Here is a 13,120-nt window from a genome sequence, read left to right as displayed (position 1 = left end):
AATATTTGGCTTACAGCTACGCGTGAACACTTCTACAACTGTAAGAGTTTTCACGAATACCTGACAGGGGTCGACTGTATTACCATCGGTAATTAGTTGTTACTGTTGCCTGAACAATTATGTCAAGCAATATGTCTGCTGTAAAAGTAGCCTGTTGGTAGCAAAAAAAACATGAATATGCCCGTACGTGTAAGTGTCTCTCTTTGTTACTCCCTCCCGGGATTTACTTTTTTAAAATCAGACTTTAATGACTGCAAATTGTAAACAGAGTACATTCGTGGTTCTGGAGTATATTCTTTACATGGCATCATATGTAGCTGTAACAATTACTGTAACATTATGTAAACTGTAACATTAGAAGACCTTAGATATGCCGGGCATTTCTGTGTTGAAAGGAACATGTGATTGCACCGTGTAAGCTACATGAAAACATCCAGCAGATGGACTGCGTGAGAAGATCCCCATCTATCACAGGGCTGACACAGCTCATAACTCGGCCTTATTCAGAATCACCAGTTAACATTAATTTCATTTCATGTAAAGGAAAGAAATAATTACAAACTATATTGTGCCCTCCGCTTTAATCTCCATTGAGATTATTTTTGGTAGAAGTTTATATTCATAGGTGCGGTGCTGCTACCGGTGACCGTGGGGGCAAAAACCACTCCTCCCTGCTGAGCCAACATCGTGGCTCCAGCGGTAGGATTTAAAGTAGAGGATCCAGAGGATGCAGCTGCTCTGCCCTCTACAGCTGAAAGGACAAAGAAGCAGAGAATCAGTGGTAATGTCTGCACAGAGGCAGACCACAAACAGATTGTCAGTTACAGGTGAGTTTAAGAAACTCTGCATTCACCGCACCTTCAAACTTGCCCTCTAAGTCGTCTGCGATGTTGTTGACATTCATTTTCCTCAGGATCGCGACAGAGACTTTCACAGCCGTCGCTTCACCGTAGCTGTCTATCATACAACTCACAGTGTCCATACGGTCTTGGCCCTCGAGTTTGCTCTTTGGAATTGGTTTGCAGCTGTCCACGATCTTCATGGTGAGGTACCACTTAAAATGTTTATACTCATCATTAGTCAGGTCTTGCAGTTTTTCTAAGAGCAGCTCTGGGACCAGCATGTCTGCTCACTGAACAAACGAGAGAGAGAGAAAATGAGCTCTGTTTCTTTTAAATAAATACTTCTTTCATTCCTTTATGGGCTTAGTTGATCAGAAAATTCATGTCTGTAACTATCTGTCTATTTTAAAGTATATTACACCACATTCAGTTTGTTCAAGATGATCTATAAAACAACAATAAGGCATTTAAGTGTCACTGCCCCCATTATCATAAAAATAATAGGAATACTTAAAAGTGTTGTGCAGTTAACTCCTCGGTTAATGGTTGCTTAGCTTAGAATATTGAACTTTTAAATATTATAAAGAAAAAACATGTGAGTGTAACTTTTCTGGTGTAAATCTTCTGTATTTTTAAGGTTCTGTGAACACAACAGAGACTACTACAATAAGTCCACCAAGAAAATCCTTTGCAAATCTGATGTGTGCATGGAATAAAACATTTATTTATTATGTTGTTGTTTTTAAATATGGTTTTTACTTTCTGCTTTTATTCAAAGGATGTTTTGAAAAAGTCTACGAGGAACCAAAGTTGTACTCAACAGTGTGATCACATTTTTATATGTATGCTATATGCTAGCCCCAAACCCTCTGGCTCTCTTCCAGTGTCTCCTCGGTCCTCTCTTCCTCCCGCCAACCAGTTGCATCAGGTGACTTCCCCTCCCTGAACATGGGCTCAAATGAATGTAAATAAACCTGAAGGACTAGTTTAAAACACTGAAGCTAGTCGTGCAGTAGTTTCATTTTTCGTCGCTGTGTTTAGTGGGATCGCAGACAACGAGGAAGTAAATCAGCGTCACCACGTCAGTGAATTAATAGCAGTGCTAATACAACTTCTAAAACCTGCTAATGAACCACATCTGGATCTGGATCATACATCGGTCACTATATGCTCTCAATGTCTGCGTTCGTTCACATCCGATGTAAAGCTGCACACAGACAGAGCGAAAGTAAACAACAAGAAAGTCAAGTTCAAGTCTCCGTCATCCTTTCTAGCTCCTCCTGTTTCCTTTTGTATCGCAGCGCACAGACGTTATTAAACCTCCAAAGATGTGCATTTTAACTTTGGGGAATTTTATGAATCAAAGAACTCACCTCGTCACTGACCCGCCGATATAGCACCAAGCAAAGGATGTAAAGAAAATGGCGCAAACGAGTGCTTTCGGTTTCAAACCCTCTGCCGGGAAAGTTCTGCGAAACCTACAGGACTACGTCAGGAGTGACTACTCAACACGTAGTGAACGTATTATGACTTAATGTGTGCACAGCCGTACTTGGTCAAGATACAACTAGTTTATATATAATCCCGTTGTGTTTATACGTCTTATGTCTATAGTCACATAAACGGAACATTTTGTCCTCCTTGTGATTCTGCCGGTAAAAAACAGCTGCTGTACAGATGTGCCTGAGCGACTGAGGGGCTGGTACATTGTAGTGATGTGTCGGTCACGAACGAAATGGCTCTTAGAGCCGGGTCTTTGATGTGAACGACGCGAGCCGGCTCTTATCACAAGCCCTGGGTTCTTTTTTTCTTTCTCTCGCCCTCTCTCTCCCACTTTTTTTCCGCTTCACTCCACATGAGCCTTGTGCTTTGCGCTGGGAAGAGGGGGGAGGGGCGGTAGTGTAGTAGTGGCCGGTAATAAACCAATCCTCATGAAGAACAGTGCTCTTTAATGAATTCAGCACAGACTAGGGTTGCCAACTCCCTGAAAAATAAATAAGGGACACCTCGTGGCCAGGGCCGGGCGACCCAGTTGTCTTCACCCTTCCCAGTGTGGTGAATTTTCTAGCTCTTTTTTTGTGTGTGAAATTATTTTTTTAACCATTTGACTTGAAGTTGATTTAAGTAGATGCATATTCTATTCTTTGTGATATGAACACATGTGAAACAAATGATCATTTAGCCATTTATTTTTAGCTCAAAATGACAACATTAACACAGTAAAACAGGTCTCTTTCTTAAACAGAAGCCTGTCATGCTTAACTTTTGAGAATATAAGTAAATCTTTCTTTAAAAGCACTCTGTCCTGCTTAACTTAAAATAATAGAAAACAATAGAAAGAAAAATATTCTTGTAACAGTGCACATTTAGTGCATTTAGTACAATTGGCTTCAGTTGAGGTATTATTTCAGCTTTTCTAAAGCTAATCAGCTGCTCCTGTTTGTAAACCCGCTTGTTCCCATGATTACGCATCTTAACTCATCATCATTATTCATCTATGTATTACTTTTATGTATTAGTCATCAATTTGTTGTAATCATCTATCCTTGCAGTTGTTTATTACACAAAATAAATTATATTATCACACTTCTGGCCACATAGCGCTGATATTCATTGCACATGCCCATATTAACGTTTTCCAGCCAGGTGTTTTCCTTTTCCCATTCTTCCCTTTCTCTGAGGGGAACAAACATTGCTGCTCTAATGCTGGGCTCACACTGTGCGATTTTTGGCCCATTTTGAGCCGATTTTTGAGTGATCGGACCGATTTTGGTCTTCATTGTGCGTCGTGTAGTATACGTGGGGTAAAGAGAAGTGATTAACACCTCACGACCAGCTCCCGATCATCAATCGCTCGTGAGGGTGTCACCACAGGCGCTCACACTGCTCACGCGCAAACGTAAACGTTGGTGAAAAAGACGGCGCAGCACGGCTGTGCAGCGTGTGATCTGGACACAAGCGATGGAGGCACAACTTGTAGAACTTTGGAAAGCTCATCCGAGCCTTTTCGATGTGGCATCACACAATTATCACGACCACAACAACCGTGAAAATAGTTGGATCGACACTGCTGCTCAATCACAGCTGCCTGATCAATGTTTTTCATTAGCAATTTAGCAAAGTTGATGGTGGTGGTGTGTCTGTGTGAGTGAAAGACAGAGAGAGCGAGCGACAGATTATCTGTTATAACCTTCATTTTATGGAGGCACAGTGTGAGCACTCAGGTCGCATCAGAGCATCGGGCGGTATAGTGTGAGAGTACATCGTGACCTATGAACTTCTAACCCCTGCGAGTCAATCGTGCAGTTTGAGCAGGAGCTGAATAACGTGACTGAAAAAAATCGCACAGTGTTTGCCCAGCTTTAGGTGTACTGTCATCCGAGACTTGCACCGCAGAGTCGGCGTTTGTTCCCCTGTTGGCCATGCTTCTTGTTGTGGTCATCTGTTGTCTTCCGGTATTTTCTCCGCAAGCGACCTTTCCTCGACCAATGAGATGAGCGGTAATCTGAATTGTCATACTCGAATTGTCATAAGTGTGCTGTCAGCTCATTGGTCACAAAGCAGGAGAGGGGCTGGGAATTATGTTTTCAAACAAAGCGTTAATTCCATTAACATTTATAGACTACTTTTGATTCTCACTGTATTACGGGACAAAGTGCGTCCCTTATTAGCTCAATACGGGACGTGTACTTTTGTTTCGAAATACGGGACGATTCCGTATTTTAAGGGACGGTTGGCAACCCTAGCACAGACTAACATCGAAGAGGTAGCAGTGACACACATCAGTTATCAGCTAGCCATCTAACTGTATTCTATCTCTAAACCTTTACCAACTCCGCTTTACTCTTATTTTGCAACACCACCCTCTAGTGGTGCAATACGATATAAACATTACAGAACACAACATCTCCTCTCTCTTTATAAAAAGAGTTCACCAAATAGCATAGTACAGAAATAAAGTAATTCACTGTTTAGCAAACCAAACATACACTGGTGAACTTAAATGTTGCAATAGTTATAACATCAGAATACTACAACTAGAAAAGCTAAATAAGCCTGAAATTGTAAAATAAAAAGAAATTATTCCAGTTTTTCCATTACAATTTTTTCTTAGTGCATTGGTGGCAGGAAATCAGTTCTTCTTAAACCCAAAATAGAACAAGTAATGACATTTCTCTAATGTCCTTTTTCAAGCAACCTATTATGGTACAATATAGTCTTTGTGCCAACGAGGCTTATACTTGACGCGGGGCAGTCTTCTGGCAGTAGGTGAGCCAGTCTGGGTGTGGTGCAACCTAGCAGTGTCAGCGTTCTTTTCAGTCACTGGGCGACAGCGTGCTAGATGAGTGGCATTCCAAATCTTTCCATTACTCAGCAAGAAGGCATTCAAGCCTTTGGCTTTTGTTACTGTTACAGGAGGGGTAAATCTGGGATGTCCTTTAGGGACATGGTGGGGTTTACTTATCCTCACACTCTCTCCTGGTAGAAAAGAAGGTTTCCGTGCGTGACGCCTACCATCAGTGTAACGTTGCATTTTCAACTGATATTTCTGAACTGAGTGACGTGCAACGTCATCCAGTGGAGACACAGCAGGAGGCAAAGGGAGGACATCCAGTTTAGTACGCATCTTCCTGCCATACAGGAGTTCTTAGGGAGAGGGAAGTAGAGGGAAGTAGTTGCATGCTGCGTTGCACGGTAAACTTGAAGCCAATCCAGCACAGTCGCCTTCCATGGTTTTGACTGCTGGATTGCTGTCTGGATACAGGTGCGGAGGGCACGATGAAACCGTTCGATTGCTCCGTTTGCACCTGGGTAGTAGACAGATGTTCTGCTGTGGGAGATGCCTCTATTCTGAAGGAATGAGGTGAACATTGCAGAGGTGAACTGTGTACCATTGTCAGTTACGATGTTCTCTGGGTTGCCATGACGACTAAAGACAGATGAGAGGAACTGAATGACATCATCAGTAGTAGCAGAAGGTGAAAAGGCAAGCTCAGGCCATTTGGAGTAGTAGTCAGTCAATGTTATGACGTATCTACAAGCAGGTATTGCAGTATCAAAAGGCCCAACAATGTCAAGACCAAGTTTTTTCCACGGTCCATCAGGCAGTGGGACGGGTTGGAGAGGAGCAGGATTAGTATGTGCAGTTTTGTCATTGGACTGGCAAAGGAGGCATGAGGTTATGACAGACTGGACTTGTGAGTCCATTTTTGGCCACCAGTAGAGGTCTCGTAGTCTTTGTTTAGTGCGCACAATCCCTTGGTGACTTTCATGTGCCAGCGCAATGAGTTTAGGTCTCACTGAAAGTGGTGCAATGAGCCTTGAGCCTCTGAGAACATAATCCCTCAGGGTTGAAAGTTCATTACGGATTTTGTAGTAAGGTGCAAGCGTGACATCAAGTGCTTTGATTGAGGCAGGCCAGCCACTTTGTATTTGTGAACGCAAAGCAACCAGTTCAGGGCAAGTTGAACAGGCAGAGTCAAAGTCCGCAACTGGAAGTGAGGACATGGCAGCAGCATCATGAGCTATCATTTCATGATCTGCATCTGATGTGGGATGGGAAGAAACAGACAGGGGCAGGCGAGAGAGATAGTCAGCTGTATAGTTCTGAGAACCTGGGCGGCAAATAACATCATAGTCAAAACACAGGAGGCGGGCAGACCAGCGGGCGATGCACATGCCAGCCCGATTAATCCCTTTGGTGCTCAGCAGTGTTGTCAGAGCTTGGTGGTCTGTCTGCAGAGTAAAACGTCGGCGTCACAAATATGTTCTCCATTTCTCTGCAGCCCACACACAAGCATAAGCTTCTTTTTCAATAGTTGAGTACTTTTGTTGTGTTGCAGACAGTGTGCGGGGAGCAAACGCCACAGGTTTTTCTGTGCCATCAGATTGCACTTGAGCAAATACAGCACCAAGCCCATAGTCACTTGCATCAGTAGAGATCACTACACGCAAGGCAGGGTCAAACAGTAGCAGTGCAGGACTATTCACCAGGAGTTTTTTAACTTCTTCAAAGCTCGCTTGTGCATCTAAAGTCCGTGTGAAGGTGTTCTTGTCGCTAGCACAGGCATGCATAGGGGCTACAACAGTTGCAAAGTTTGGCAAGAACTTGGAGTACCATGACATCAAGCCCAAGAAGGATCTCAAAGCAACAGCATCAGATGGGGGAGGGGCTCTTAAAACAAAATCAATATGCTCCTCATCAGGAAGAATGCCATCAGCAGTGACAACATGACCTAGGAAGCATAGTAATGTCTTCCTAAAATGGCATTTGTTTTCGTTAAGCACAAGTCCAGCATCTTTGAGCTTCTTCAGGATAGTGTTAAGGTTTTGGTCATGCTCAGCTGCACTTTTACTGTAGACAGTAAGGTCATCCAGGTAATTTTGGAGACCTGGGAGGTCTTTTTTAAGGATTTCAGCCATCACTTTTCTGAAAAGCTGAGGGGGCAGAGGCCAGTCCATAAGGTACTCTGCAGAATCTGAAGAGTCCATCATGTGTAATGAATGCTGTCAAATCTCTGCTATCTTCATGCAGGGGCAGCTGGTAGTATGCATTTGCAATATCAATTGTAGAAAACACTTTTGCACCCTGTAAGCTGGCAAACAATTCATCCACATGTGGTAAGGGGTAGCAATCAGTGATCACAGCTTTGTTTGGTTCACGGAGGTCTGCACACAGCCTTATTCCACCAGTTTTCCGTCCTGTCACAACAATTGGGGATACCCATGGTGATGCATCAATCCGTTCAATGACACCAGCTTTGAGTAAACGATCCAGTTCTGCTGAAACTGAAGCCCTCACAGCAAACGGGAGACGTCGCAGCTTCTGACGCACAGGTTTGACTGTTGGGTCAACTTTCACTTTATGCACAAAGGCACGCACGCAGCCAATATCTGGGGCAGCAGGGATGCAAGAAGCAGGTGATGGATTTGTAGACATCACAGAAGCAGTAGGATCAGTACATGGAGGTAGAACAGTATTGCCTTCGTGTATGTAACTAGTTGAAGGTCAGGTGGTTTTAGTGGCGTACCACTGAAGTGCTCTTCGTAGATGTGGTTAGGCAGGATAGAAACTGCAGAACCTGTGTCCACAATCAGTTCAATGTCCTTAGCTGATGAGGTAGGTGTTCTCACATTTATGCTGCATTGCAATCCTTTTGATGCATGAGAAGGATCTGTTAAGTAAAGGACTGTGAGTTTTGGTAAATGGACTTCCCGTACATCTCTTGTCTTGGATGAGCAGCAGACACGAGCAAAATGTCAAATTTTATGACACAGTTTACAAGTAGCTTTGGCAGCAGGACACTGACGAAAGTTGGCTAAATGACTGTTTGAACCACATCTAAAACAGTTCTTAGATGTTTTTGTTGCATGAGATGGCTTTGCAGGGTGAGCATTGTACTTATGTTTCCTCTGCATGGAGTGCGAGTGAGACTGCACAGCTTGGACTGGGGTACTACTGTCTGCAGCTATGGATTTAGCTTGTTGAACTGCAGATTCCATTTGTGTTGCCAGTGTAACAGCTTTATCTAGTGTCAAATCAGGTTCCAGCAAGAGTCTTTCTCTTATGCTGGGGCTAGACACATGTTCAACTAGCTGATCACGGATCATTTCTTCTGTCCTGTCATCAAACTCACATTTAGAAGCAAGGTCACGCAAGCTCGCCACATACTGGATAACAGTCTCATGTGAAGCTTGTGTTTGCTGTCTGAAAGCATGTCTTTCCACAACAACATTTACCTTGGGTGAAAAGTATTGTTCTAGGGCAGTAACAGCAGAGGCGAAAGTGTCACCTGTGTTTGGCAGTGAGTAGAAAATCCTTTGTCCCTCAGTTCCTAAGCAGTGAAGTAAAGTAGCTCTTCTTCGTGCTTCAGGCCAAGCATTCCCTGTTGCATTGATCACAAGCAAATAATTGTTGAACATACGCATCCACATGTTGAATGGCAAAGCAGGATCTCCAGGGCAAGGCAAAAACATCGGCGGCGGATGGACGTTTGCAGCCATGATGACTCAGCAAAAAAACTCAAAGCAGAAAAAAAAAACACGCAGGGGTTACTCGTCGCCAAAATGTAGTAGCGGCCGGTAATAAACCAATCCTCATGAAGAACAGTGCTCTTTAATGAATTCAGCACAGACTAACATCGAAGAGGTAGCAGTGACACACATCAGTTATCAGCTAGCCATCTAACTGTATTCTATCTCTAAACCTTTACCGACTCCGCTTTACTCTTATTTTGCGACACCACCCTCTAGTGGTGCAATATGATATAAACATTACAGAACACAACAGGTAGTTACACACTCAGTAGCACAGGAACAGAGGAGGGAGAGACAGAGAAAGACAGCCAGGGACAACAAGGTCACATTAGAAAGGTATAGTAATCATCCACAACTATTTTCGGTTGCAGATGATAAAGGATTCAGAAAGTTTATTCATGCAGGCCCATATGACAGAGAATGTGCATCTTCTTTTTGTTTTCATATTTTAGTTTATATTTAATTGTGTTGTGGTTTGCAGTGTTTTGTGTTGTTTCACTTTAAATTTGTAAAAGGAAAAAGCTGAAAATTTAAATAGTTAAAAGTTGAAATGTGAATATTTGATTTTTGTATTATATGATTTATTTATTATATTTTATGTGGCGTGAATAAATAAAAGTATATTTACGGTGGCCCCTACAGACAAAGCATGTAAAAACTCCAAAACACGTAAAAACTCCAAAACACGTAAAAAAACTCAAAGCATGTACAAAACACAACAGAAGTGCTCCAGGATGCTGGGCGCAGTGTTGAGCTTTTGTTACCTAGTGGCTACACAAGCCAGCAAGTACCAATGACCGGATTTGGTGTGTGGTAATAACAGGTAAATGAACATTGTTTTTAAATTATTTGAATATATATATGTGAGTGCACAAACAATACACATATGCTTTCAACTGTGTAATTTAAGTGATCTAGGTAACCAGTGGCGGTCCTAGCCTGTTTGGCGCCCCGGGCGAACACTCCCTCTGCCCCCCCCCCCCCACACGCACACACACACACACACATATAAAACATAAAACATATTAAGGATTATACATTAACATAAAACTGTTGTCGGAACCATACTGAATTTCGCCATAGAAACACACACACACACACACACACACACACACACACACACACACACACACACACACACACACACACACACACACACACACATATAAAGAGAGAGAGAGTATGCATTGTATGCAAACGGCTACCAAACAGCCATCATAATTCGTCATACAATGAGAACAGGACAAATCAACAAAATGACTAATTAATATTAAAATCTGTAACATAATGTATTGTTTGGAGTTTAGTCTGTTACTGTTACTATTTTTACCATTTCTTTTTGGAGCAACTGTAATCCACATTATTTCCTTAGGGATTAATAAAGTATTCTGATCCTGATTCTGATTGTTTCAGGATGACCTGCCATTATCCAATGACACATCTGCTTACCTGTATCTTTTGCTCGTTTCTCCTCCTCTTCTTTTCTCTTTTTTCTAAACTGAGGACCTGATGGCTTTGAACTTTTCTTGTCCATCTTCCATTGGTTTTAATTTTGGACTCCAGTATGAACACAAATCCCCCAACCTGAGGATCACCACAACATAACCTAATAGACCTACACCTTCGTTCACAGATTCACTTTGTCTAGGGTGTATTTCTGGGATTTCACACAACCCAGGATTCAAGTCATGAATACATAAAGGGCTTGGATTTCCATCATTATGAATGAAATGTGCTCTATTTGGAAGCAGCCGCCCCCCCCCCCCCCCCTTTTGACGGGTTGTGTGTGAGACTTTAAATCATCAAACTGTAAATTATAAATTGTAAATTGTTATTGATCCCTTTACCCCGAGTCCTAAAGTGTATATTTATTTTCTTACTCTTCTTATATTTATTGTTTGTTTACTTGCACTGCTGTAACTGGAGCCTCATCGTCTCGTCTCTCTATTTACTGGACTGTAGCGGAGATGACAATAAAGTTTACTTTGACTTCAGCAGCGAGCAGGCGCACCGAGGGCTCTTGCGTTTACTTTTCGCGTATAGAATTTCGAAAAAACATCGGTGCAAATTATAAGTCTGTATCATGATGTCTGGTGTTTTCGTGTTTGTTGTTTTGTTTTTATTTTGTTTTATTTTGCGAGTTGGTTATTAGATACTGCTCCAGCCGGTCAGAGAATCCCCCGCCGCCCCGCCCTCTCCTCCCTGTGCCGCAAGCAGCAGGCGCACCTCGCAAACGGAGGGCGCTCTTACTCCCAGCAAATGGGCGATAGAAAACCGATCGGTGCTTATGCCATTCCCAATATGCGCTGGCTGATGTCGGGGCAGCATGAGTACGAGCAATTTTTTATTTTTTATTTTTTTTTGCCGATGCCTGTGATGCCGCCCCCCACCACGATGCCGCCCTGGGCAACCGCCCGTGTCGCCCGTATCAAAAACCGCTACTGTAGGTAGCTCTGTTTTGGAAGTTCAGTTAACGCTAGAAATCTGTTTTGGGGTTTGTACATGCTTTGTCTCTAGGGGCCACCACATATATTTATATATAAACATGTATAAATAAAACCACTACTTACATTAGTAATTCCTTTTGTGCATAATTTTATATTATTGTTAATAATAAATTAATTAAAGCAACAAAACAACCTGAAGAGCCGGTTTGGAGCCGAAAGAGCCGGCTCTTTTTAGTGAGCCGAGCCGAAAGAGCCGGTTCTCTAAAAAGAGCCGGAAATCCCATCACTAGTACATTGTCTGTCACTGCCACAGAGGGCAGGTCACGTCACAGTCTGCTCATTTTGCAGTGGTCAGTTTGTGGAACATGCACAAAGTATTTTATCATTTTCATGGATCGGGCGTGTTGTTGTTGCATAAAAAGATCACACAATAATAATAATAATTATAATAATAATAATGAATTAAAACAGAAAATATAAAAAAATGACAAAATATGATTAGAGACACATCTTCAATAAATAGTATCTGGGTCAAAGTGTGCAAATACTCCACATAGGAAATTATCACAAGACTTTTTTTTTCTTCAGTCAGACTTAAAACATGCATAATAATATTAGCCTATAGCGTTATGTGTTATTTGTGTAAAAACGTCTATTTCTTTATTTTAGTCATTAAATCTGTTATAATACAAGTGTTGTGTCTGCCAGACTCTCTCTCCTTAAGGTACCTTTTCCCCCATTGATGTTCCAGGGATGTACCTTTCATTGGTGTGGATTTAACAGGCATTCTTCACATTTGTGATTTGTGTTTACTGTTATTTTGTGTTGTTGCTGACATCCACCTGGATGATCATAAAGCTTACTACTACCTCTTGTAGCACTTACGTGGAGGTATATATACACAGTGCCGATGGATAATTACCAAGGTAATGAGTAATTTGGGCTAGTATCAGAAGATTAAGAACGACTCTTAGAGCTCTGGTACATGAATGGCAAAGAAACCAGACAAACACAGTTGTGTGGCTTAAAAGTACTTTAGTGATGTTAAGCCTTTTAAAAGAAATCAACACAAGATTACAACAGGTTTTAACAGAACTTATGAAAATGTATAAGTAATGTCTAAAATTTTCCCCCAAAGTAGCAAAAAAATAGAATAAAAATAAAACTGTGCCACTTTGATGAGGAGCTCTTTTTGTGATACTGTTGCCATCTCTCCCAGGATGAATCCCTGAGCAGTGAAAGAGCATATCAGTTGTTTAACATGTTACTCTCTTCCTTGTAGGCTGCTGTGTTTTATTTTAATTTTTGAAATCACACCACATGAACATATATCCTCTAGTATGTTATGCACTTTCACATATCATATTAATAAACACAGTGGGCCACCATTACCAAAATATGCCAGTGTCAGTCCAGCCCTGAACCCAGATGATCCAGAATGCAATAAGACTTAAAATGGAGAGCAGTTCAGAGTCAGTTCAATATTAATGGAGTTCGTTTCTGTTATCACATGTTTACACTGACTTGCCTACTATTGCAACGTGGAAATGTTCTCAGTTGTTTGTGTTGTATGTTGTATGTTTGTGTCATTATCTTGAAAAAAATTAAATGTTATACTTTTTAAAATCACTGTCCATCCATCCATCCATCCATCCATCCATCCATCCACTTCCTCTTCTCCTTTTCAGGGTTGCAGGGGTTGATGGAGCCTATCCCAGCTGTCTTAGGGCGAGAGGCAGAGTACACCCTGGACAGGTCGCCAGTCTGTCACAGGGCTAACACAGACAGAGACAT

Source organism: Astatotilapia calliptera, chromosome 6 (assembly GCF_900246225.1).
Source record: "Astatotilapia calliptera chromosome 6, fAstCal1.2, whole genome shotgun sequence".
In the NCBI taxonomy this organism is placed as follows: domain Eukaryota; kingdom Metazoa; phylum Chordata; class Actinopteri; order Cichliformes; family Cichlidae; genus Astatotilapia; species Astatotilapia calliptera.
The sequence above is the reverse complement of the archived record's forward strand: the minus strand, read 5'-3'. Positions refer to the sequence as shown.